The 25,857-nt window shown below is 44.3% G+C and overlaps 1 long non-coding RNA gene across 1 annotated transcript; it reads right to left on the bottom strand.

Annotated features, from left to right (window-relative positions):
- Positions 1 to 17,765: 17,765 nt before the first annotated feature.
- On the bottom strand, positions 17,766 to 21,219 carry LOC123150423 (uncharacterized). Its single transcript, XR_006475100.1, has 3 exons — positions 20,911 to 21,219; positions 20,473 to 20,799; positions 17,766 to 20,096 (listed from the first exon to the last, which is right to left on the bottom strand). It is a non-coding gene; the product is annotated as an uncharacterized lncRNA (long non-coding RNA).
- Between the last annotated feature and the right edge of the window lie 4,638 nt (positions 21,220 to 25,857).

The raw sequence follows: 25,857 nt of genomic DNA, 5'->3' as shown, positions 1-25,857 counted from the left end.
CGTTGTTGACACGGGAGGATCAGGCGGATGAGCATAACCTGGATTACGTTGACAAGTTTGAGCTTCTTGTCCACCAGGGTTTGGATGCATGTTTGGAGTCCGGTCAGCTCTCCTTTCTTACCCCACGACAGGCCCATATCATTCCAGGAGGTGAGCCGCGTAGGGGGTCCGGATCGAAACTCGGGGGTGTGACCCATTCGGCGTTGCACGGCTCGGTGATGTAAAACCACCCCGATTGCCACCCCTTCAGGGTCTCCACAAAGGAGCCCTCGAGCCATAGGACGTTGGCCATCTTGCCCACCATGGCGCCTCTGCACTCCGCCTGGTTGCTGTGCACCACCTTCGACTTGACATTGAAAGTCTTGAGCCATAGGCCGAAATGGGGGCGGATGCGGAGGAAAGCCTCGCACACGATGATAAACGCTGAGATGTTGAGGACAAAGTTCGGGGCCAGATCGTGGAAATCCAGGCCGTAGTAGAACGTGAGCCCCCGGACAAATGGGTGGAGAGGGAAGCCCAGTCCGCGGAGGAAATGGGGAAGAAACACCACCCTCTCATGGGGCCTAGGGGTGGGGATGAGCTGCCCCTTTTCGGGAAGCCGGTACACGATGTCGTTACATAGGTATCCGGCCTTCCTCAGCTTTTTGATGTGTCCCTCCGTGACGGAGGAGACCATCCACTTGCCTCCCGCTCCGGACATGGCTGGAGAAGGTTGAGGTGGGGAGTGTGGACTTGGGCGCTGGAGCTCGACTGCGCAAGAATGGATAGGCGAAGGAGGAAGAAGGCGTAGGTGAAAAGGTGGATCCTTATCCCCTTATATGGGTGGACGCAACTACATGTCCCCACCAGCCTGGTAAAACTCGCTTATCTCCAAGCGCCGTAATCAATGGCGCGGTTGGGTTACCCACGCCCGTATTGATGAGAATCCCGGGATAAGGGGACATGATCTCTGCTTTAACAAGAGGTGCCAAGGAAACCGCCTCGCATGACGCGCTGAGGTGGGATAATGAAACGACTCGGATAAAGGCTTGGCCGTGGTGTGTCACGCTACGGAATACGTCAGCAGATTAGATTGGTGTAAATATTATTCTCTCTTTGGCAATATGTGGAAACTTATTTTTCCAGAGCCGGACACTATCTTTGTGTTCAAAATCTTCTGCGAAGTACTTGGAGGAGGAACCCGCCTTGCAATGCCGAAGACAATCTGCGCGCCAGACTCGTCGTCATTGAAGCCTGGTTCAAGGGCTACTGAGGGAGTCCTGGATTAGGGGGTGTCCGGATGGCCGGACTATACCTTCAGCCGGACTCCTGGACTATGAAGATACAAGATTGAAGACTTCGTGCCGTGTCCGGAAGGGACTTTCCTTGGCGTGGAAGGCAAGCTTGGCGATACGGATGTGCGGATCTCCTACCATTGTAACCGACTTTGTGTAACCCTAACCCTCTCCGGTGTCTATATAAACCGGAGGGTTCTAGTCCGTAGGATAACATACACAACAACAATCATACCATAGGCTAGCTTCTAGGGTATAGCCTCTCCGATCTCGTGGTAGATCTACTCTTGTACTACCCATATCATCAATATTAATCAAGAAGGACGTAGGGTTTTACCTCCATCGAGAGGCCCGAACCTGGGTAAACCTTTTTGTCCCTTGCCTCCTGTTACCATCCGGCCTAGATGCATAGTTCGGGACCCCCTACCCGAGATCCGCCGGTTTTGACACCGACACCATGTAAAAGGAAAAAATAGCTTACCACATGACCGTGACGCTGCGTACTGAATCCGCGATCCTCGGTAGCGGATGCGGGGGCCTCGGCGCCCTTGAAAAGCACCTTCCAGGCATCTCCGTACGTCGTGTCGAAGAGCCTGCTCTGAGTTTGGTGCCACACCGGGTCGAACTCCCACAGGTTGAAAGCCCGTTGTTGACACGGGAGGATCAGGCGGATGAGCATAACCTGGACTATGTTGACAAGTTTGAGCTTCTTGTCCACCAGGGTTTGGATGCGTGTTTGGAGTCCGGTCAGCTCTCCTTTCTTACCCCACGACAGGCCCATATCATTCCAGGAGGTGAGCCGCGTAGGGGGTCCGGATCGAAACTCGGGGGTGCGACCCATTCAGCGTTGCACGGCTCGGTGATGTAAAACCACCCCGATTGCCACCCCTTCAGGGTCTCCACAAAGGAGCCCTCGAGCCATAGGACGTTGGCCATCTTGCCCACCATGGCGCCTCTGCACTCCGCCTGGTTGCTGTGCACCACCTTCGACTTGACATTGAAAGTCTTGAGCCATAGGCCGAAATGGGGGCGGATGCGGAGGAAAGCCTCGCACACGATGATAAACGTTGAGATGTTGAGGACAAAGTTCGGGGCCAGATCGTGGAAATCCAGGCCGTAGTAGAACGTGAGCCCCCGGACAAATGGGTGGAGAGGGAAGCCCAGTCCGCGGAGGAAATGGGGGAGAAACACCACCCTCTCATGGGGCCTAGGGGTGGGGATGAGTTGTCCCTTTTCGGGAAGCCGGTACACGATGTCGTTAGACAGGTATCCGGCCTTCCTCAGCTTTTTGATGTGTCCCTCCGTGATGGAGGAGACCATCCACTTGCCTCCCGCTCCGGACATGGCTGGAGAAGGTTGAGGTGGGGAGTGCGGACTTGGGTGCTGGAGCTCGAGTGCGCAAGAATGGATAGGCGAAGGAGGAAGAAGGCGTAGGTGAAAAGGTGGATCCTTATCCCCTTATATGGGTGGACGCAACTACATGTCCCCACCAGCCTGGTAAAACTTGTTTATCTCCAAGCGTCGTAATCAATGGCGCGGTTGGGTTACCCACGCCCGTATTGATGAGAATCCTGGGATAAGGGGACACGATCTCTGCTTTAACAAGACATGCCAAGGAAACCGCCTCGCATGACGCGCTGAGGTGGGATAATGAAACGACTCGGATAAAGGCTTGGCTGTGGTGTGTCACGCTACGGAATACGTCAGCAGATTAGATTGGTGTAAATATTATTCTCTCTATGGCAATATGTGGAAACTTATTTTTCCAGAGCCGGACACTATCTTTGTGTTCAAAATCTTCTACGAAGTACTTGGAGGAGGAACCCGCCTTGCAATGCCGAAGACAATCTGCGTGCCGGACTCGTCGTCATTGAAGCCTGGTTCAAGGGCTACTGAGGGAGGCCTAGATTAGGGGGTGTCCGGATGGCCGGACTATACCTTCAGCCAGACTCCTGGACTATGAAGATACAAGATTGAAGACTTCGTCCCGTGTCCGGAAGGGACTTTCCTTGGCGTGGAAGGCAAGCTTCGCGACACGGATTTGCAGATCTCCTACCATTGTAACCGACTTTGTGTAACCCTAACCCTCTCCGGTGTCTATATAAACCGGAGGGTTTTAGTCCGTAGGACAACATACACAACAACAATCATACCATAGGCTAGCTTCTAGGGTTTAGCCTCTCCGATCTCGTGGTAGATCTACTCTTGTACTACCCATATCATCAATATTAATCAAGCAGGACGTAGGGTTTTACCTCCATCGAGAGGGCCCGAACCTGGGTAAAACTTCGTGTCCCTTGCCTCCTGTTACCATCCGGCCTAGCCGCACAGTTCGGGACCCCCTACCTGAGATCCGCCGGTTTTGACACCGACACTCTTCCCTTTCATTAGTATTCTCTTCATCTTCTATTTGTTTTCTTTTCTTTATGTAATTGGAAATATAAGGATTTTCAATGCAATTCACCGCACAATACATTATAAATCTTCTCTAGATCAAAATGAAGAACTCTATCAAGGGCTAATTCTGGAATAACCTTAGTTATACGTTTATTTCTTCATAACCCAAGAGCAAACTAAGTTCATTATGATGTGCAAGGGAAATCAAGTCATCACAATTTTTGGACATGATACGATCATGAAACAATTGGCATTGGGTACTAAAATGATCACGTTCATTGCAAAGTTCACAAGTACGGCTAAGAAAATTTAAATTTTCAGCACAATCATCTAGCCTTTCTTGCAACCATTTAGTTTCCAAGTACTTATGCATCTTGCAACATCTATCTTCCCTATTTGGTGTGTACTTGCAAACCCAGTCTACTCCACAAAAATTGACATGTTTATAGGAGGCATTTTCATCATAACTAGTGCAATCATCATTAGCATCATGGATATTCAAAGAATTCATAGTAACAACATTGCAATCATGCTCATCATTCAAATATTTAGTGCCAAACATTTTATAGATTTCTTCTTCTAGCACTTGAGCACAATTATCCTTTCCATCATACTCATGAAAAATATTTAAAAGGTGAAGCGTATGATACAAACTCAATTCCATTTTTTTGTAGTTTTCTTTTATAAATTAAACTAGTGATAAAACAAGAAACTAAAAGACTCGATCGCAAGATCTAAAGATATACCTTCAAGCACTCACCTCCCCGGCAATGGTGCCAGAAAAGAGCCTGATGTCTACTACACAACCTTCTTCTTGTAGACGTGTCCAAGTGCAGAGGTTTGTAGGACAGTAGCAAATTTCCCTCAAGTGGATGACCTAAGGTTTATCAATCCGTAGGAGGCGTAGGATGAAGATGGTCTCTATCAAGCAACCCTGCAACCAAATAACAAAGAGTCTCTTGTGTCCCCAACACACCCAATACAATGGTAAATTGTATAGGTGCACTAGTTCGGTGAAGAGATGGTGATACAAGTGGTATATGGATAGTAGATAAAGGTATTTGTAATCTGAAATTATAAAAACAGCAAGGTAACTAATGGTAAAAGTGAGCGTAAACGGTATTGCAATGATGGTAAACAAGGTCTAGGGTTCATACTTTCACTATTGTAAGTCCTCTCAACAATACTAACATAATTGGATCATAAAACTATCCCTCAACATGCAACAAAGAGTCACTCCAAAGTGACTAATAGCGGAGAACGAACAAAGAGATTATGGTAGGGTACGAAACCACCTCAAAGTTATTCTTTCCAATCAATCCATTGGGCTATTCCTATAATTGTCACAAACAGCCCTAGAGTTCGTACTAGAATAACACCTTAAGATACAAATCAACCAAAACCCTAATGTCACCTACATACTCCAATGTCACCTCACGTATCCGTGGGTATGATTATATGATATGCATCACACAATCTCAGATTCATCTATTCAACCAACACAAAGGACCTCAAAGAGTGCCCCAAAGTTCTACCGGAGAATCGCGATGAAAACGTGTGCCAACCCCTATGCATAGGTTCCCAATGTCATGAAACCCGCAAGTTGGTCACCTTAACATACATCAAGTGGCACGTGGTATCCCATTGTCACCACAGATATCCACGACAAGACATACATCAAGTGTTCTCAAGTCTTTAAAGACTCAATCCGATAAGATTACTTCAAAGGGGAAACTCGATTCATTACAAGAGAGAAGAGGGGGGAAGAAACATCATAGGATCAAAATATAATAGCAAAGCTCGCGATACATCAAGATCGTATCATCTCAAGAACACGAGAGAGAGAGATCAAACACATAGCTACTGGTACATACCCTCAGCCCCGAGGGAGAACTACTCCCTCCTCGTCATGGAGAGCATCGGGATGATGAAGATGGCCACCGGAGAGGGATTGCCCCCTCCGGCAGGGTGCCGGAACGGGTCTAGATTGGCTTTCGGTGCCTACGGAGGCTTCTAGCGGCGGAACTCCCGATCTAATCTCTGTTCTGGAAGTTTTAGGATACGTGGGTATATATGGGTGAAAGGAGTACGTCGGTGGACCGAAGGGGGGGCCACGAGGCAGGGGGCGCGCCCCAGGGGGGTGGGCGCGCCCCCTACCCTCGTGACCACCTCCTTCATCTTTTGACGTAGGGTCCAAGTCTATCCGGTACGTTTACTTCCAAAAATAACTTCTCCAGTTGATGTCGTTCCGTTTCGACTCCATTTGATATTCCTTTTCTTCGAAACACTGAAATAGGCATAAAACAACAAATCTAGGCTAGGCCTCCAGTTAATAGGTTAGTCCCAAAAATAATATAAAAGTGGATAATAAAGCCCAATATTGCCCAAAACATTAGATAATATAGCATGGAGCAATAAAAAATTATAGATACGTTGGAGACATATCAGTTAGGAAAAGCCGAAATCTATGGCAGCTCTCACGACGCTCATGACCCGCTTTTATGCGGGAGAAGACAGCTGGCTGGCTCGCAGTAATAATATATCAAAGAACCATGGTACCTCAGATACCAAGGACGGCAATAGCAGGTCACGTCACAACAAGCATAAGAGCCGCACTAACAACGAAAATACTGAGGATACGGCAGTCAATGCCGGATTCAAAGGCTCTAAACCCGATCAGCGGAAAAAGCCATTCAAACAAAGTACGCCGGGTCCGTCCAGCTTGGACCGTATACTCGATCGCTTGTGTCAAATACACGGCACCCCAGACAAGCCAGCCAATCACACCAACAGGGATTGTTGGGTGTTCAAGCAGGCCGGCAAGTTAATTGCCGAAAAGAAGGACAAGGGGCCGCATAGCGATGACGAGGAGGAGCCCCGACAGCCGCACACTGGAGGATAGAAGAGGTTTCCCTCGCAAGTGCGGACGGTGAACATGATATACGCAACCCACATCCCCAAGAGGGAGCGGAAGCGTGCGCTCAGGAACGTATATGCGTTGGAGCCAGTCGCCCCAAAGTTCAACCCTTGGTCCTCCTGTTCGATAATCTTCGATCGCAGGGACCACCCCACTAGTATCCGTCATGGCGGATTCGCCGCACTGGTCCTAGACCCAATCATCGACGGATTTCACCTCACTCGAGTCCTTATGAACGGTGGCAGCAGCCTGAACCTGCTTTATCATGACACAGTGCACAAAATGGGTATAGACCCCTCAAGGATCAAACCCACAAAAACGACCTTTATGGGCGTCATTCCAGGTGTAGAGGCCCATTGCACAGGCTCAACTACACTGGAAGTGGTCTTCGGATCCCCGGATAACTTCCAAAGCGAAGAGTTAATCTTCGATATAGTCCCTTCCGCAGTGGTTATCACGCGCTGCTCGGGCGAACCGCATTTGCTAGATTCAATGTGGTACCGCATTATGCATACCTCAAGCTCAAGATGCCAGGACCTCGCGGAGTTATTACAGTCAATGGAAACACAGAGTGCTCTCTCTGAACAAAGGAGCACACTGCAGCCCTCGCAACAGAAACGCAAAGCAGCCTCTCAAGGCAATCAACCATTTCGGTGCTTCACAGCCTGGACACCTTCAAGCGTGCTCGGGGCAATCAGCAAATAGACCGCCTGGCACGATCTGATCTCGCGTAGCAATACGGCGGCCACCCCAATCCCAGCCCAGCGGCGAAACTCGTGCCGCGCGTCCATAATTACGCATTAAAAATACCATGGGCACAGGTGGGGAGGGGGGCACAACTGCGGCACGCCCCAAGACGCGGCCTAAACCGCACTAGGGGCTTCCCGTTCGGTTATTTTTCTTTTCCTTTCAGGACTTTAATCTCTGGAAACACTGTCCGGCAGCACTATTGCCGAACACATGATGCAGCAACCAAGGAGGCAGAAAGCTACGTTATACCATGGAATTCCCAGGTTGATTACAGTAACGAGTGAAATATTCAATTTAATATCATTCCTCAGCTTGCCCTTGGAAGGGACATAGTCCTACTCTTTGCTTATCGCACTATCTGTATCACTCTGCTTTAACGCAATTTTTTAATAAACAATGCATGACATTACGACTATTACTGCATTCTTGTTATATATATATATATATATATATATATATATATGTGTGTGTGTGTGTGTGTGTGTGTGTGTGTGTGTGTGTTCATTAACGACGCCTTGCAACCGTACACTCTGGTGCGGCCAATACACCAGGGGCTTACGTACCCCACAATGCGGTGTGAAAAGTCCGAACATTTTCACAAGTGCGGCACCCCGAACTTATAGCATTATATGCATCAGCTCCGAATCATGTCTTTGGTCAAATGTTGGGTTTGCCCGGCTCCTATGTTTTGGTACCTTACGTTCTGCTCTATCGGCTAAGGTAGCGCTAGGAGAACAACTGCGATTGTGCCCTGGTTTTGCTGGGTTCAGTACCTCTGTAGAGAAAGCTAAAACTGACTGTCATGATAAGGCGAGAGACTGGTCGCTGTTCGGCGAGGTTTTCAAGTCCCTAAAGACTTATGCCGCTTAGAGCGAGGGTCCGGCCCTGTCTGGCCTAAAGGCGTGTATCGAGCTCCGAATTCGGCCTTCTGAATACCAGGGGCTTCGCCAAAATTTAAAATTATAGAATTCTATGGCTAAGTGAGAGTGATAAAGCATCATTAGTCTGGTTGCCTTGTTTGCTATGCTGAGCACCTCCCTCGAAGGACCCAAACATGGGAACAAGAGTGCTCAGGTTTATCCCAAACACCCCAGCACTCGTGGCATGGGGGCAGAAGCCGAGGACTAGCCATCTCTCAGATTGGATAAACAGCCAAACAGAAGGTAATATTTTAAATTCCAACAAGCGTTGCATGGCGCATATGAAACAAGTTTTCATACATATAGGATAAAACGAGCAAGTCTCATTCAAATATTACATCTTTTGAACACTTGTCCGCGATGAGACGGGCACCCGGCAGAACACCCTCGTAGTACATCTCGGGGTGGCGGTGCTCCTTGCCCTCTGGCGGCCCCTCCTTGATCAGCTTCACGGCGTCTAGCTTGACCCACTGCAATTTCACACGGGCGAAAGCCCGGCGTGCACCTTCAATGCAGACAGATCACTTGACGACCTCCAGCCACGGGCAGGCATCCACAAGCCGCCTCACCAGGCCGAAGAAGCTGTTCGGAAGGGCGTCGCCAGGCCACAGCCGGACTATAAAGCTCTTCATGGCCTGATCGGCCGCCTTGTGTAGCTCGACCATCTGCTTCAGCTGGTCGCTCATTGGCACCGGATGTTCAGCCTCAGCATACTGAGACCAGAACAGCTTCTCCGTCGAGCTTCCGTCCTCGGCCTGGTAAAATTGTGTGGCATCGGACACACTGCGGGGCAAATCTGCGAATGCTCCTGAAGAGCTCCGGATCCGGGTAAGTAATCGGTAATTTAGTTTTACATGATTGCTTTGCATATAGAAAGCCTTACCCGCCGCTATCTTCTTCATCGCGTCGATCTCTTGGAGGGCCTTTTGGGCTTCGGCCTTGGCACTTTTTACACTCTCGAGGGCCGCGGCAAGCTCAGACTCCTGCATCTTGGAGTCAAGCTCCAACGCCTCGTGCTTCGCCACAAGAACCTGGAGCTCTTGCTGCACCTCGCCCACCCGAGCCTCGTGCTTCTCTCGCTCGGTGCGCTCCTTGGCCACTGTATCTTCGGCCTTGGTCAGCGCTTGCTTCAGGGTCGCCACCTCGGTCGTGGCCCCTGGCAAACATACGATGATCCTGTCATTTTGCAATCGCGTCCTCTTTTATATATACACAAGACAGGGTATTACTTACCCTTGTTCTGCTCGAGCTGCCTCTTGGCAAGGCCGAGCTCTTTCCTGGACCCCTCGAGGTCCTATTTCAGTATGGCGACCTCCGCAGTTAGTGTGGCGGATGCCAGCAGTGAAGGCTGCATATGCATATTGACATACTTATATTAGACTCCTGCGATATTATTTGATCCTCTGTTCGGCTTTTCTTTGTGAACACCGAACAAAGCATCAGGGCTACTGTCTATGCGGTAATATTTCTACTACATTTTAACACTTACCTCGAAGCCTGTTAGAAGGCTGGCACAGGCTTCGGTCAATCCGCTCTTGGCGGACTGAACCTTTTGGATCACCGCACTCATGATAGTGTGGTGCTCCTCGTCGATGGAAGCGCTGCGAAGCGCTTCCAGCAGATTGTCCGGTGCCTCTGGATGGACAGAGGTCACTGGCGCAGGCATCTTGCCCCTCTTAGAAGGAGGCCGCCTGCCCGAGCCCGGAACCGCTGGAGGGTCCGGCGCGGTGTTCGGCTGAGGGCCGAACTCGGAGCTCTCGGGGGCTCCGTCCCCTCGGCTCCGGGAGTCCGGAAGGTCACCTTGAGGCGCCTCTGGGACTTTCTCCCCTTGATCCGGTGCCTCTTGAGACAACACCTCGGCGTCGTCGGCAGGATGAGGGGAGGTGGCAGTCGGGACTGGATCGCTATCCATGTCCGACAAGCCCAAGGAGCCGTCCGATGATACATCGATACTGGCTCGTGGCGGCCTGCATAATTACGTTCGGCGTTAGGGAAAGCAGTGCGACAAAGGAATTCGATGAGTTACTCTGGTATCCGAATACTTACAATCTCCCCGGGGGCTTGACCCTGGGCAACCACTCGTCTTCGCCTTCGTCGGCGGCGGTGGAACCGTCCGGAAGGAGAGTCCTTCCCTTCTTGGACCCTCTGGCCTCCCCAGTTGGGGCGACCTTCTTTTTCTTGTCTCCCCCAGTCGTTGGGGGAGCATCTTCTTCTTCTTCCTCGTCTTCGGGGGAAGAGTGCGTCGCAGAGTCATCGGACGGTGAGTCCGACGATGCCTAGCATCGGGAACTCTTTCGGGTTCCCTTGTCCTTCTTGGTCTTCTCCGGCACCGTATAAGGGGCCGAAGTCAACATCTTCGCCAGAAGAGCGTCTGCGGGGCCTTCGGGCAAAGGAGCCGGACAGTCGATCTGTCTGGCCATCTTCTGCCAGTCCTGTCAAAGGTACGGGAGTTTAGATCCCGCATAGAGTCAATCTATATAAAAACAATAAGTATCCTGTGAAAGGTAAAGCAGCTTACCGCACTGGCTTGGCGCTTCGCGTTGAATCCGCGATCCTCAGTAATAGGGGGGGACCTCGGCACTTTTGAACAGCACCCTCCAAGCGTCTTCATGAGTCGTGTCGAAGAGCCTGTTCAGAGTTCAGTGCTGCGCCAGATTGAACTCCCACAAGTTGAACTCCCGTTGTTGGCACGGGAGTATTCAGCGGATGAGCATGACTTGGACTATGTTGACAAGCTTGAGCTTCTTGTCCATCATGTTTTGAATACATGTTTGGAGTCCGGTCAGCTCTTTCGAACTACCCCAGGACAGGCCCTTCTCTTTCCAGGAGGTGAGCCGTGTGGGGATGCCAGATCGGAACTCGGGGGCCGCTACCCATGCAGGGTCGCGCGGCTCGGTGATATAGAACCACCCCGATTGCCACCCCTTTATGGTTTCCACAAAGGAGCCCTCGAGCCATGTTACGCTGGGCATCTTGCCCACCATGGCGCCTCCGCACTCCGCCTGGCAGCCGCCCACCACCTTCGGCTTGACATTGAAGGTCTTCAGCCATAAGCCGAAGTGGGGCTTGATGCGGAGGAAGGCCTCGCACACGACGATAAATGCTGAGATGTTGAGGATGAAGTTCGGGGACAGATCGTGGAAATCCAGGCCGTAAAAAAACATGAGCCCCCGGAAGAAGGGATGGAGAGGGAATCCTAGTCCGTAGAGGAAATGGGTGAGGAATACTACCCTCTCATGGGGCCTGGGGGTGGGGATGAGCTGCCCCTCATCCGGGAGCCGGTGCGCGATGTCGTCGGGCAGGTATCCGGCTCTCCTCAGTTTCTTGATGTCTCCCACCGTGACGGAGGAGAGCATCCACCTGCCTCCTGCTCCGGACATGATTGGAGAAGGTTGAGGTGGGAAATGCGGACTTGGGCGCTAGAGCTCGAGTGTGCAAAAACGGATGGGTAAGGGAGGAAGAAGGCGTGGATAGAGAGGTGAATCCTTATCCCTTTATATGGGCGGATGAAACTAAGCGTCCCCACTTGCCTGGTAAAACTTGCTTATCCCCCAAGCGCCGCAATTGATGGCGCAGTTGGGTTACCCATGCCCGTATTGATGAGAATCCCGTAATAAGGGGACACGATCTCTGCTTTGACAAGACGTGTCGAAAAACTGCCTCGCGTTATGTGCGGGGCTAGTTAAAAGAAATGGTTCGGATAATCATCGGGCCATGACGTAGCGTCATGCTGCCAAAACAAGCCAGCAAATAAGATCTGCAAAAATATTATTCTCTCTACGGTGGAATGTGGAACTTATTTTGCAGGGTCGGACACTATCCTCGTATTCAAATTCTTCTGTGATGTATTCGGAGAAGGAACCCGCCTTGCAATGCCGAAGACAATACTGCGCGCCGGCCTCATCGTTATTGAAGTCTGGTTCAGGGGCTATTGAGGGAGTCATGGATTAGGGGGTCTCCGGACAGCCGGACTATCTCCATTGGCCGGACTGTTAGACTATGAAGATACAAGATTGAAGACTTTGTCTCGTGTCCGGATGGGACTCTACTTGGCGTGGAAGGCAAGCTAGGCAATACGGATATGGATATTTCCTCCTTTGTAACCGACCTTGTGTAACCCTAACCCTCTCCGGTGTCTATATAAACCGAAGGGTTTTAGTCCGTAGGACAACAACCATAACATACAATCATACCATAGGCTAGCTTCTAGGGTTCAGCCTCTCTGATCTCGTGGTAGATCTACTCTTGTACTACCCATATCATCAATATTAATCAAGCAGGACGTAGGGTTTTACCTCCATCAAGAGGGCCCGAACCTGGGTAAAACATCGTGTCCCCCTGCCTCCTGTTACCATCCAGCCTAGATGCACAGTTCGGGACCCCCTACCCGAGATCCGCCGGTTTTGACACCAACAGTCACAAACAGCCCTAGAGTTCGTACTAGAATAACACCTTAAGACACAAATCAACCAAAACCCTAATGTCACCTAGATACTCCAATGTAACCTCAAGTATCCGTGGGTATGATTATACGATATGCATCACACAATCTCATATTCATCTATTCAACCGAAACATAGAACCTCAAAGAGTGCCCCAAAGTTTCTACTGGCGAATCACGACGAAAAGGTTCCGCCCATGAACCTCAAAGAGTGCATAGGTTCATGGGCGTAACCCGCGTAGAGGGGGGAGAAACATCATAGGATCCAAATATAATAGCAAAGCTCGCGATACATCAAGATCGTATCACCTCAAGAACACGAGAGAGAGATCAAACACATAGCTACTGGTACATACCCTCAGCCCCGAGGAACAACTACTCCCTCCTCGTCATGGAGAGCACCGGGATGATGAAGATGGCCACCGGAGAGGGATTCCCCCTCTGGCAGGGTGACGGAACGGGTCTAGATTGGCTTTCGGTGGCTATGGAGGCTTCTGGCGGCGGAACTCCCGATCTATTGTCCTCTCCGATGTTTTTAGGGTATAAGGAGATATATATAGGCGGAAGAAGTATGTCAGGGGAGCCACAAGGGGCCCACGAGGGTGGAGGGCGCACCCTAGGGGGGTGGGCGCGCCCCCCTACCTCGTGTCCTCCTCGAAGCTTCCCTTACGTGCACTTCAAGTCTTCTAGGCTTCTTTCCTTCCAAAAATGAGTTCCGTGAAGTTTCAGGTCAATTGGACTCTGTTTGATTTTCCTTTTCTTCAAAACCCTAAAACAAGGTAAAAACAGAAACTGGCAGTGGGCTCTGGGTTAATAGGTTAGTCCCAAAAATGATATAAAAGTGTATAATAAAGCCCATAAACATCCAAACAGTAGATAATATAGCATGGAGCAATCAAAAATTATAGATACGTTGGAGACGTATTAGCATCCCCAAGCTTAATTCCTGCTCGTCCTCGAGTAGGTAAATGATAAAAACAGAATTTTTGATGCGGAGTGCTGCTTGGCATAATTTCAATGTAATTCTTCTTAATTGTAGCATGAATATTCAGATCCATAAGATTCAAGACAAAAGTTTAATATTGACACAAAAACAATAATACTTCAAGCATACTAACTAAGCAATCATGTCTTCTCAAAATAACATGGACAAAGAAAGCTATCCCTACAAAATCATATAGTCTGGCTATGCTCTATCTTCACCACACAAAATATTTAAATCATGCACAACCCCGATGACAAGGCAAGCAATTGTTTCATACTTTTGATGTTCTCAAACTTTTTCAATATTCACGCAATACATGAGCGTGAGCCATGGATATAGCACTATAGGTGGAATAGAGTGGTGGTTGTGGAGAAGGCAAAAAGGGAGAAGATAGTCTCACATCAACTAGGCGTATCAACGGGCTATGGAGATGCCCATCAATAGATATCAATGTGAGTGAGTAGGCATTGCCATGCAACGGATGCACTAGAGCTATAAGTATATGAAAGCTCAAAAGGAAACTAAGTGGGTGTGCATCCAACTTGCTTGCTCATGAAGACCTAGGGCATTTTGAGGAAGCTCATCATTGGAATATACAAGCCAAGTTCTATAATGAAAGATTCCCACTAGTATATGAAAGTGATAACATGAGAGACTCTCTACTATGAAGATCATGGTGCTACTTTGAAGCACAAGTGTGGTAAAAGGATAGTAACATTGTCCCTTCTCTCTTTTTCTCTCATTTTTTTCTTCTTTTCTTTTTTTCTCTTTTTTTATTTGGGCCCTTTTTATGGCCTCTTTTTTTCTCTTTTTTTTTATTTTTCGTCCAGAGTCTCATCCCGACTTGTCGGGGAATCATAGTCTCCATCATCCTTTCCTCACTGGGACAATGCTCTAATAATGATGATCATCACACTTTATTTTCTTACAACTCAAGAATTACAACTCGATACTTAGAACAAGATATGACTCTATATGAATGCCTCCGGTGGTGTACCGGGATGTGCAATGACTCATGAGTGACATGTATGAAAGAATTATAAACGGTGGCTTTGCCACAAATACGATGTCAACTACATGATCATGCAAAGCAATATGACAATGATGAAGCATGACATAATAAACGGAACGGTGGAAAGTTGCATGGAAATATATCTCGGAATGGCTATGGAAATGCCATAATAGGTAGGCATGTTGGCTGTTTTGAGGAAGGTATATGGTGGGTGTATGATACCAGCGAAAGATGCGCGGTACTAGAGAGGCTAGCAAAGGTGGAAGGGTGAGAGTGCGTATAATCCATGGACTCAACATTAGTCATAAAGAACTCATATACTTATTACAAAAATCTACAAGTTATCAAAGCAAAGTATTAAGTGCATGCTCCTAGGGGGATATATTGGTAGGAAAAGACCATCGCTCGTCCCCGACCGCCACTCATAAGGAAGACAATCAATAAATAAATCATGCTCCGACTTCATCACATAACGGTTCACCATACGTGCATGCTACGAGAATCACAAACTTCAACACAAGTATTTCTCAAATTCATAACCACTCAACTAGCATGACTCTAATATCACCATCTCAATATCTCAAAACAATTATCAAGTATCAAACTTCTCATAGTATTCAACACACTCATAAGAGAATTTTATTATTCTTGAATACCTAGCATATTAGGATTTTAAGAAAATTACCATGCTATTTAAGACTCTCAAAATAATATAAGTGAAGCATGAGAGTTCATCTATTTCTATAAAATAAAACCACCACCGTGCTCTAAAAAGATATAAGTGAAGCACTAGAGCAACAACGAACTACTCCGAAAGATATAAGTGAAGATCAATGAGTAGTCGAATAATTATGCAACTATGTGAAGACTCTCTAACATTTAATAATTTCAGATCTTGGTATTCTATTCAAACAGCAAGCAAAGCAAATTAAAATTACATTCTAAGAATGGCAAACATCATGTGAAGAAGCAAAAAACTTAGGATCAACCAAAACTAACCGATAATTGTTGAAGAAGAAAGGTGGGATGCCAACCGGGGCATCCCAAGCTTAGATGCTTGAGACTTCTTGAAATATTATCTTGGGGTGCCTTGGGGATCCCCAAGCTTGAGCTTTTGTGTCTCATTAATTCCTCTCATATCAAGGTCTCCCTAAATCTCAAAAACTTCATCCACACAAAACTCAACAAGGACTCGTGAGATAAGTTAGTATAAACCATTGCCAAAACCTTATCATACTCTACTGTAGCAAATCCCTAAAATTATTATTCAACATTGCATACTAAATGCCTCTGCATATTTAATAGTCCTATCCTCAACTAGAATCATTAAAGAAGCAAACATATGCAAACATAACAGCAATCTGCCTAAACAGGATAGTCTGTAAAGAATGCAGCAACATCCATACTTCCCTAGCTCCAAAAATTATGAAAGAAAATTTCCACTGTAGTAAATTTATCAGAGATTAATATGCCAAAGGTTTCAACATTTTATCACATTCTGAATTTTCTAGGGAATTATTGCAACAGCGGTAAACTTTCTGTTTTCAAACAGCAACATGTGGACTTCTAAAATAGGCTTAGTAAAGGCTATTAATGCCACTTTTATTGAAATAAAATATGCAAAACATTGTTCTACATAACAACAAGCAAATTTTAACAAAATAAATTGATGCTCCAAGCAAAACACATATCATGTGGTAAATAAAAATATAGCTTCAAGTAAAGTTACCGATGAATGAAGACGAAAGAGGGGATGCCTTCTGGGCATCCCCAAGCTTAGGCTCTTAGTTATTCTTGAATATTACCTTGGGGTGCCTTGGGCATCCCCAAGCTTAGGCTCTTAGTTATCCTTGAATATTACCTTGGGGTGCCTTGGGCATCCCCAAGCTTAGACTCTTGTCACTCCTTATTCCATAGTCCCCTTACCCAAAACTTGAAAACTTCACAACACAAAACTTAACAGAAAACTCCTAAGCTTCGTTAGCATAAGAAAATAAATCACCACTTCAAGGTACTGTAATGAACCCATTCTTTATTTATATTGGTGTTAAACCTACTGTATTCCAACTTCTCTATGGTTTATAAACTATTTTACTAGTCATAGATTCATCAAAATAAGTAAACAACACATGAAAAACAAAATCTGTCAAAAATAGAACAATCTGTAGTAATATGGATCAAACGTATACTTATGGAACTCATAAAATTCTAAAATAAATTGCTGGACCTAAAGAATTTACCTATTAATCATCTTCAAAAAGAATTAACTAAATATCACTCTTCAAATAAAAATGGCAGCAATTCTCATGAGCGCTAAAGTTTCTGTTTTTTACAGCATGATCAACAAGACTTTTCCAAAGTCTTCCCAAAGGTTCTACTTGGCACAAACACTAATTAAAAGTATAAAACCACATCTAAGAAGAGGCTAAATGAAATATTTGTTACTAAACAGGAGCAAAAAGCAAGGAACAAAAATAATATTGGGTTGCCTTCCAACAAGCGCTATCATTTAACGCCTCTAGCTAGGCATAATGATTTCAATGATGCTCACATAAAGAATAAGAATCTATCTATTATATACATAATACATAAGGCAAACAAGCTATTAGGTTCATCCACATATGTTAATATTATTTACACCGTCCGATCAAAATAATAATGGCTGAGATTTAAAGGTTTTTACGTAACATATTAATGTGTATGTACCAATATATCGGACTATCACGTTGTCACATATACAGCCCATCCATTGTAATTAGACTAGGCAAGGAAGCGTTAGCACATAAAAAAACGACTAGGCAAGGAAGCGTCATCACAGAAAAAAAAGTAGGAAGAAATACAAAAGGCAAACAAGCCATTAGGTTCATCCACATATGTTAATATTATTTACACCGTCTGATCAAAATAATAATGGCTGAGATTTAAAGGTTTTTACGTAACATATTAATGTGTATGTACCAACATATCGGACTATGACGTTGTCACATATACAGCCCATCCATTGTAATTAGACTAGGCAAGGAAGCGTTAGCACATAAAAAAACGACTAGGCAAGGAAGCGTCATCACGTAAAAAAAGGTAGGAAGAGTTAGGTTGACGTACGGGCCACTTCAAAAAAAGGTTCACGTACATGCATCAATATGGTAAAAAAAAAATCCTGACACGTTGCATACAAAAGAGATGTACGCTCTAGAAGCTGATTCTGATTCACGTCCTACATCTCTATCGGAACCTCAAAGACATATGCCTCTCGAGCAGTCCATGTTTTAGCGTTTCTGATGGTCTGCCCAGGTTTTAGGGTTTCTGATGGTTTGCCCTAGGGCCGAGCTATTCCTCCTGTGGAACTAAAGCTCACCTCCTATAGATCCACCGAAACGCCAAAACTATGCCTCTCGAGCAGCCCAGTTCTAGGGTTTCTGATGGTCTACTCTAGGGCCGCACTATTCATCCTGTCCTGTGTGGCTGCAGCTCACATCCTACAGCGCCATTGAAACCTCGAAGCCATGCCTTCTGTGTCCAGTCTCCACAAGATCTTCTCCTCAATCGGTTAGGTTTTGAAGATTCCGCCTCCCGAGCAGCAACCAGTCGCGTCTCATCATCCTGTTCCTGTCCATAGGAAACACTTGACAAGAATCATGTCGCAAAGCAGGAAGAATGCTATCGTGCTATCTTGGAGTTGTGTCATGCATAGGTCGATCAAGGCATGTAGGACTGTCTGCAAGAGGATAGATCAACATGGTCTACAAGCATAGTAAGATGACCACCAAAGATGTGACTTACAAGTGGCATAAAGAGAACCAAATCGACCCCCAGATGCAGGTATTACTTGGCGTAATAACAGAAATGTTTGAAACATGGCCCTATCCTCTTTCTAGATTTAATCAACTCCTAGCCCTCCTCTGTCTAACATTTAGTTAGAATTTGGACATGCTTGCCAAGTGTTTGACAAAATGTATAAAGACATGTATATCCAAATCCAATGGTATTTTTTTCCAGATCATTGTGCATATTAGATTTACAGTTTGATAAAGGATAAATTTATGTATACAAGCTAACTGCTATCCTTAGGACTAATGCGTAAAGGTCCTGAATTTAGGATATAACAGATTACATATTATACGATGTGTTAGTAACAGCAGCTACTATTGTTTGCAGAATTTTTATGATATACAAGATGCTATATGCAAATCTTATCGTTGAAAAATGAACATAATAGATTACTTTTGTAGTCATTAAGTAACAATAGTATTATATTGTATGCAGATTTTTCCTAGAAGATGATATGTGTGTGAATCCTTATAAATTCAAGTGATTTCCATTAATTCTGAAATTTGAATGGTTAGTAAGAGTTGATCTCAGTAATCAGTTCATCCATTCGAGTTAAGATTTTCCATAGGTCACCAATGTACAATTTGCATATTTGATCCCTGCATGCATTTTCTAATTACATTCATTTTTTTGTGAAATAATTCTAATTACATTCATGGTTACTATGGAAGGACTATTATACATTTATCCGGGTGGTCAGAGACAATCGTACTGTTGCATGTTGTTTCAGTTATGCACCTGAAGGCTATATTCTACTAGATATGTTCCAATCAGTCTATGTTTCTATGACACTAACTATAGTTTTTGAGTGTCTAATATAAGTGAAAGGCCACGCTACAATTCTATTGCACAATTTTTTTCATGTACAACATGCTATATGCTATTTCTTATCGCTGCAAAATGAGTCTAATAGATTATTTTGTACTCCTAAAGTAACAATAGCTATTTTGTTGTCTGCAGAGTATTTTTGTAGAAGATGACATATGCGACAAGTGATTCCCGTAAATTCTGAAATTTGAAAGGTTAGTAAGAGTTGTTCTAAATCATCAGTTCATCCATTCGGGCTCAGATATTTTCCATAGGCCATCAATGTACAATTTGCATATTTAATCCCTGCATGCATTTTCTAATTACATTCATGGTTACTATGGAAGGTCTACAAAATTCAAACATGCACTTTAATGAGTTTTATGTTCTTGGTAACATCTCTTCTGTCTAGCCTTTTCAGTTGAGGAGAACAATGAAAAAAGCTCCAGTGTTATATGCATCACCTAGAACACATGCGAAAACTCTATTGCATATCAATTAACACATATGGACCAAATTCAGTTAATAAATGCAAGCCTTTTTCTTTTGTCTTAAAAACACATATCATTAATATAACTTGCTAATACTATATGGTACCAACAAATAGAAAGAATACACCTTTTTATCAAACTACAGGGAGGAAGCATACCTGTGACGAATCAGCCAGTGTACAGCAAGTAGTAATGATGCAAAGTTGTAGGACATTACATAGGTGGAAGCTGACAGCAGTAGCAAGCCCACAACACGCCTCCACCCGTGGACTCTCTACAAGACAATGTAATATTGAACACTTTTTGCTATACGAAACTTCATATAATTAATATGGATGTGTTGAAGAGACAGTAACCAAAGTTCGGCAGAATGTTAACTAAAAAATAGTATAAGCTCAATTCCCTAAAGCAACGCAAGGCACATCAATGGCAGGACAAATAATTCTACAATTTATATCCTAGAAATAGTCAGAATGTACAATCTTATTGTCTGAATTATAATAAAACAGAAGAACTAAGTAACTCAACCTTATCTTTGAATAAATTTAACAGATCAACTAAGCAAACAAGCTTTTTATAAAGTACATATATACTGTGCACAGAAAAAGAAGAATGCAAAGGATGTTGGGAGAGTAGTAAGGTAGTCATACCCATCCTTACTATGCCATAGACGACGAGGAACACTATGAAGAACAAGGCTATCGAACCCGACGGCACAGCTCTCGGCCCAGTGGCACAAATAGGAGAGCAGCGCCACTTAGCAAAACGGATTTATCATATTCTCCAGTAGCCTCCCATGCGACCGCTTTGCCTCACGACCTCGCTGCTAGGGGTGCAAAATCTGAGGCTGGAACGCGTGCCCCAGCCTTGGTCCGATCTGGCCTCAAGAGCATCTCCTTCCCAGCTTTAGTGATGCACGGGCAGGCCAGTGGATGGATTTGGTGTGGCCACTCGCTTTCACATGGACGGAAAAATTTCTGATAGCCATAGAAAATCTCCATAAAAAACCAAAATCCGCGCCATTGCTGGAGCCTAGAAGGCCGAGCATCTTGGAAGGGAGGAGAAGGAATGGGAAGAGGAGAGATTACTTGGAGGAGAGGAACCGCTCAGGTTCAAAGGGGCCCAACTCCACGGCCATCCAACTGACGGCGGCGGCGAGCAGTAGGCACGTGTGGTCAGGCTGGAGGACCTGCCGCCGCCGAGAGCATGCAGCCACCGCACTCCACCGCAAATCCCCCTTCTCACCCTGTCCTCCTCCCTTGGCAGGATCTAGCAACGAATGTGGATGAATCTATGGATCAGGCGTGGAACAGTGAAAAAGGAACGGGAGGAGAACGAGAATTTGGGTTTTCTTTTTTTGGCTGGGAAGGGTAGCACGCTGAGTTTGGCTCGGAGGCACCGCATATCCATCTCTACACAATTCTGAAAAAAAAAATCCATGTCTACACGTACGTGCTGATGAAGGGTAGTCTCATTTAAAAAAATGATGGTTTTTCCTCATACAAATCGAATTGGGTGTCAATAGTAAATAGGTGTATGAGAATCATGCCATTGGCATTTAGAGAAAAACATCCATGCAAAAATAGCACAATATCAATGCGATTTTCACGAGGTCAAATTGAATTTTCTATTTGGGATCTGGTCTTACAGCCCGACTAAGTTTACCGCGACACCTCAAGTGCATTGCAGGCCGTTTTCATTTGGCGTATAGGTTTGCTGCCGCTCGCAGAATCAAGCAATGGACATTACGTGGCGCCGAAAGATCCCAAGAGAACATTCGGTCGGTAGAGTTTCCTTTTTCTTTGCATATTACTCAGATTGAGTTAAGTCTATATAGAAATGATTATGGTATTTTGACTCTCAAGTGTAATAAAATTATAACGACACACTTTTATAAATTATAGAAAACAACATGCACAGAATTGTGGCATGCCATATTACCTCAAATTCTTTGTGATTAAAATGTGTATCTAATTTTATTTGATTTCATCACAACAAAAGAAAATATTCTTTCTAAGATATTTGAGTCACATGAAAAGTAAATTTGTACAGCGAAAAATCCTTAAACGAACTAATCCTCCAAAATGTTAAGAAAAATATCCTACAAATCGAGGAGTCTTTACAGAAGACAACCATGCTACCCGGGCCACGCATTTAAACCTACAAAAGATAAAAATAGAAAAAAAACATGTCGTACAAGCAAACCCAAATATAGATCACTAAAGTAATGATCTAAACACTCTTATATTTCTATATTGAGGGAGTAGTTAGTTAAAGCAAACTAACTTCTATATAGATAATACAATTCCTATGCATAAACTTCTCACCATGATCGATCATATGCACATGAATTAAAAAATACGTGCACGTGGATTAATTTTAAAAGCAAATGAATAATGAGACGGATATATCAGTGCAAAATGCAAATTCCGTCACTATTTCAGTTATAAGGTATAGACGATTATTTGGTTATGTAATATAGCGATGTGTGTTGACTAAATCTAGAAGACTACAAAATGCAACTCTTTCTCCCCCGTGAGAAAAAATGTTATTTTTTCTCAACATCGCGATACCTCATAGTATTCTAGAAGTGTCACGGAGAAAAGAAAAACAAAGTTATTGCACTACCCCGTCATATGCACCTGAATTAATATGAAAGAACATATGTATCCTAACCGAATATTGCAGTGTTTAGTATGATGGGTATTTCATCTATAAGTTCTAGATACATGTTTTTGTTTAATTCATACTATGATTAAATCTAGAAAGTACAAAACCAAAATATAAATTTGCTAGACATGTATTATTAAAATCATTGGAAGGGACATAAAAATGATCGGCTAGGGAGACACTTCAAGAGTACCCATATAATGAGGTAAGTCAATAACCACATTACCGTCCTTTATATTAGTATCTCATGATCCTTACAAACAAACTAATACGGCTAACGAAAGGATTTTACTGAAGTTAGACCATTTTTTACAACATATACATGCTTTCTCTTTTTTTGGATAATCAGGTGGTTCTATTGAATGTTACCAGCATTACATTCAGTCAATATAAGCTCAGAGATATAACCTAGTCGACACTGCATCCAATAAGCCGTGCTACGGACCGTGCGAGCATAATTGGCTAGACAGTGTGTGGACCCTATTTTTCATCCTTTTTAAGCACCCGTTTTTGATCTCTTAAAATCTTAAGAGGCTTAATCTCCCTATCCGCTATAAAATTCTTAATCTCCTTGACTAAATTACCAAACTCTGACTTGAGAAGCGTGATGTTCAATATAGAACACAGTGCTACCATTGAATCAGATAGAACCAGAATCGGAACAATTGACCATTTAAGAGCAAGGTTCATCCCTAGCATGATTTCTTGGAATCTGGCTTCCATGGCATTCTTACAACTTTTCACAACACATACATGCTTTCTCAATCATTCTAATATATTTAGCGATAATCAATGCTAATGTAGCACAATTCAGAACATACTATAATTTGTATGGTGCAAGTTTCCAAGGGTAAAAACCATTTTTCTCTCAAATTGTAAATGTTTGCCAAAGGTATTAAAAATCTAATAACTATGAAAACATAAATAACAACATACAAATCTAGCCGCGCAAATGCGTGGGTCACACCGCTAGTTGTAACATAAAGAGAGCATCATGAAGAATATGACTAGCACATTTAAGTCTAACATACTTCCTATGCATAGGGATTTTGTGAGCAAACAACTTGTGGAAACAAGAATCAACTTGCATAGGAAGGTAAAACAAGCATAACTTCAAAACTTTGAGCATATAGAGAGGAAACTTGATATTATTGCAATTCCTACAAGCATATATTCCGCCCTCATAATAATTTTCAGTAGCATCATGAATGAATTCAACAATATAACCAGCACCTAAAGCATTTTTTTCATGATCTACAAGCATAGAAATTTTATTACTCTCCACATAAGCAAAATTCTTCTCATGAATAATAGTGGGAGCAAACTCAACACAATAACTATCATGTGATTGAAAATTAAGATCAAGATGACAAGTTTCATGTTTATCATTATTCTTTAAAGCATACGTGTCATCACAATAATCATCATAGATAGGAGGCATGCTTTCATCATAGTAAATTTACTCATCAAAACTTGGGGGACAAAAAATATCATCTTCATCAAACATAGCTTCCCCAAGCTTGTGGCTTTGCATATCATTAGCATCATGGATATTCAAAGAATTCATACTAACAACATTGCAATCATGCTCATCATTCAAATATTTAGTGCCAAACATTTTATAGATTTCTTCTTCAAGCACTTGAGCACAATTATCCTTTCCATCATACTCACGAAAGATATTAAAAAGGTGAAGCGTATGAGACAAACTCAATTCCATTTTTTTTATAGTTTTCTTTTATAAACAAAACTAGTGATAAAACAAGAAACTAAAAGACTCGATTGCAAGATCTAAAGATATACCTTCAAGCGCTAACCTCCCCGGCAACGGCGTCAGAAAAGAGCTTGATGTCTACTACACAACCTTCTTCTTGTAGACGTTGTTGGGCCTCCAAATGCAGAGGTTTGTAGGACAGTAGCAAATTTCCCTCAAGTGGATGACCTAAGGTTTATCAATCCGTAGGAGGCGTAGGATGAATATGGTCTCTCTCAAGCAACCCTGCACCCAAATAACAAAGAGTCTCTTGTGTCCCCAACACACCCAATACAATGGTAAATTGTATAGGTGCACTAGTTCGGCGAAGAGATGGTGATACAAGTGGTATATGGATAGTAGATAATAGTTTTTTGTAATCTGAAAATATAAAAACAGCATGGTAGCAAGTGATAAAAGTGAGCATAAACGGTATTGCAATGATAGGAAACAAGGCCTAGGGTTCATACTTTCGCTAGTGTAAGTTCCCTCAACAATGATAACATAATTGGATCACATAACTATCCCTCACATGCAACAAAGAGTCACTCCAAAATCACTAATAGCGGAGAACAAATGAAGAGATTATGGTAGGGTACGAAACCACCTCAAAGTTATTCTTTCCAATCAATCCGTTGGGCTATTCCTATAAGTGTCACAAACAGCCCTAGAGTTCGTACTAGAATAACACCTTAGGACACAAATCAACCAAAACCCTAATGTCACCTAGATACTCCAATGTCACCTCAAGTATCCATGGGTATGATTATACGATATGCATCACACAATCTCAGATTCATCTATTCAACCAAAACATAGAACCTCAAAGAGTGCCCCCAAAGTTTCTACCGGAGAATCACGACGAAAACGTGTGCCAACCACTATGCATAGGTTCATGGGCGGAACCCGCAAGTTGATCACCAAAACATACATCAAATGAATCACGTGATATCCCATTGTCACCACAGATACGCACGACAAGACATACATCAAGTGTTCTCAAATCTTTAAAGACTCAATCCGATAAGATAACTTCAAAGGGGAAACTCAATACATTACAAGAGAGTAGAGGGGGGAGAAACATCATAGGATCCAAATATAATAGCAAAGCTCGCGATACATCAAGATCGTATTACCTCAAGAACACGAGAGAGAGAGAGAGAGAGATCAAACACATAGCTACTGGTACATACCCTCAGCCCCAAGGGAGAACTACTCCCTCCTCGTCATGGAGAGCACCAGGATGATGAAGGATGGCCACTGAAGAGGGATTCCCCCTCCGGCAAGGTGCCGGAACGGGTCTAGATTGGCTTTCGATGGCTACGGAGGCTTCTGGCGGCGGAACTCCCGATCTATTGTGCTCTCCGGTGTTTTTAGGGTATAAGGAGATATATAGGCGGAAGAAGTACATCAGGGGAGCCACGAGGGGCCCACGAGGGTGGAGGGCGTGCCCTAGGGGGGTGGGCACGCCGTCTACCTCGTGGCCTCCTCGAAGCTTCCCTTACGTGCTACTCAAGTCTTCTGGGTGTCACAGCCCTAGAATTTGCTTGTCATTAGTTGCATTAAGGCATTCATGTCATCATGTTAAATTTCTCAAAGTTGAAATGGGGAT

This window comes from Triticum aestivum, chromosome 7A, assembly GCF_018294505.1.
Source record: "Triticum aestivum cultivar Chinese Spring chromosome 7A, IWGSC CS RefSeq v2.1, whole genome shotgun sequence".
NCBI lineage: Eukaryota > Viridiplantae > Streptophyta > Magnoliopsida > Poales > Poaceae > Triticum > Triticum aestivum.
Note: the sequence above shows the minus strand (reverse complement) of the source record. Positions and strands in the feature narration are given on the sequence as shown.